The sequence below is a fragment of the Mandrillus leucophaeus genome, unplaced genomic scaffold (assembly GCF_000951045.1).
Source record: "Mandrillus leucophaeus isolate KB7577 unplaced genomic scaffold, Mleu.le_1.0 Scaffold25, whole genome shotgun sequence".
Taxonomy (NCBI): Eukaryota; Metazoa; Chordata; class Mammalia; order Primates; family Cercopithecidae; genus Mandrillus; species Mandrillus leucophaeus.
Window position 1 is genome coordinate 6,769,878 of NW_012102587.1, and position 2,663 is coordinate 6,772,540.

The window sequence follows — 2,663 nt, forward strand, 5'->3', positions numbered from 1 at the left end:
TTCTCTCAGACTTGGCTTGCTTTTGTTTGTTTCTTTGTTTTTTGTGAGATGGAGTCTTGTGATTCTCCCACCTCAGCCTCCTGAGTAGATGGCATTACAGGGGCACATCACCACATCCAGATAATTTTTAATAGAGATGGGGTTTTGCCATGTTGCCCAGGCTGGTCTTGAACTCTTGGTCTCAAGTAATCCATCAGCCTTAGTATCCCAAAGTGCTGGTATTACAGCCATGCACCACCATGTCCGGCCCTTGATTTGTTTTTTCATTCTCTTGATATTGTTAAAAGAGAAAAAAGTTGAAAGGAAAAACTATGTGGTTGTCTCAGATGCAACAAAAAACATGCGACATAATCCAACATCAATTACTCATAAAGGCTCTCAACAAACCTGTAACAGAAAGGAATTTTTTAACCTGATAAAAGATATTATAAAAGTACTTAAATTAAATATGACATTTAATGATGAAAGACTGAAAGATTTCCTCCTATTATAAGGCAAAATAAATAAATAAAATAATCTCAGTTGGAAAGAAAAAACTAATTCTGTCTTTATTCACAAGCAATATAATCATCTACATAGAAAGTTCCGTGGAATCTACACAAATGCTTCTAAGACTAAAGAGAAGTTTAGTAAGGGTGCAGAATACAAAAGAATACAGAAAACTCAATTTTCTATATGCTAGTAATAAGCAATCACTAAAATTGTTTAAAATTATACAATGCGCAGCAGTACCATAAGTATGAAATACTTAGGGATAAGTCTGAGAAGAGATGTATAAAGCCTATAGACAAAAATCAATAAAATATTTTTGAAAGAAATAAAATAAGACTTAAGTAAGCAGAAAGGTATACCATCATCAAGGATCACAAAAACTCAGCGTCGTTGTTATTTCTTCTCAGACTGATTTGTAGATTCATTGCAATCTCAAACAAAATTGATAAGCAAATTCTTAAATTTATATGGAAAAGTCAAGGGCCTAGAGTAGCCAAAATAAACTTGAAATGAAGAATCAAGTTGGAGGACTTACACTTACTGACTTTAAGACTGATTTTAAAGCTAATCAAGCTAATCAAGACATTGCAGTATTTGTAATTTGGTAAAGTGTTCACGTTTTTCTCATTCTACTTTGAGTTTTTACTTTTTTATTATTTAGTTTTGAGAGTTGTTTACATATCATAGACAGAAGTCCTTTATCAGCTATGTGATATCCAAATATTTTCTTTCAGTGTATGATGTGTATTTTCACTCTCTTAAGAGTGGCTTTTGATGAGCACGTGTTCTTAATTTTGAAATTCAATTTACTTATTTATTTTTCTTTGATGTGTCATGCTTTTGGTGTTCTATTTTTAAATTATTTGACTAACCTAAGGTGACAAAGATTTTCTCCTATGGTTTCTTCTAGAAGTTTTATAGCTTTAGATTTCCAATTAAGGTCTATGATCCATTTGGAGAAATTGAGAAGTCTGGGGCGCTTTCTAGGGATTCTGACCTAAGACCCAGGCAATCTTTAAGGCCACTGAGCTTGACTAACTTTTGATAGTGGTGTGTAGACCACAGTGTGTTCAGTTGCAAGTATCAGAACACCCATCTTAAATTGGCTTACACCATAGGGGAGCCATTGGTGCATCAATTGCAAGTTCAAAGTGAAGGTGGCCTGTAGAGTTGGTTTAGTTCAGTAGCTCAATGATGCCACCAATGTGCAGTCTTTCTGCTGCCAGCTGTATCCTGATTTGGGTTCTTTTGGGGGTTGAAGGTTGCTAAAGCCTCCTTATTGCCTAGAAAGAGTGATGGACTCATATCCAGAAGCCCCCATCATACTCCAACTTGGACCACGTGTCCCACCCTGAGTGTTTATCTGTGACCAGGGGTGGTAAAGAGATTGTCATGGTTACTGTAGGTGTGAGCCACATGCCTCACTGCCAGAAGCAAGGGAAAGCAGCTTTTCCCAAAGCACATGGACAATGCAGGCAAGGTGGGTACGCTGAAGGGTCAATTGCGGGAAGAGTGAAGGGATGTTGAGGAAGCCATCTCAGTGGCTATTACAGGTGGATTTAAGGGCAGAGAAGGGGATGAGTTTAGTGATATATGTGAAATAATTAACAATTTTATAGAAATTACCATTATTTGCAGATTTGTGATTACTTACGTGGAAAGCTCAAAAGAATCAACTGAAGTAATAACAAAAACATAAAGAAAATCCCGTAAGGTGGCTGGTAGCAAAATTAATATGCAACTGTAGCTTTCTTTATAGAAACAACTATCAATTAGAATATATAATAAACATAAGAAAATACCTCATTAAGACTGCAAAGAGATGAAATACCTGGAAATAAATGTAACCAAAAAAAGTTAAGACTCAGCCCAGCATGGTGGTGCATGCCTGTAATCTCAGCACTTTGGGTAGCCAAGGTGGGAGGATCGTTTGAGGTCAGTAGTTTAAGGCCAGCTTGAGCAACATAGTGAGATCCTATTTCTACCAAATAATTTTTTAAAATTAGCTGGGCATGATGGCTTGCCCCAGTAATCCCAGCTACTTTGGAGACTGAGGTGGGGGCATCGCTTGAGTCCAGGAGTTTGAGTCTACAGTGAGCTGTGATTGCACCACTGCCCTCCAGCCTAGGTGACAGAGTGAGACCCTGTCTCTAAAAACAAACGAACAAAAT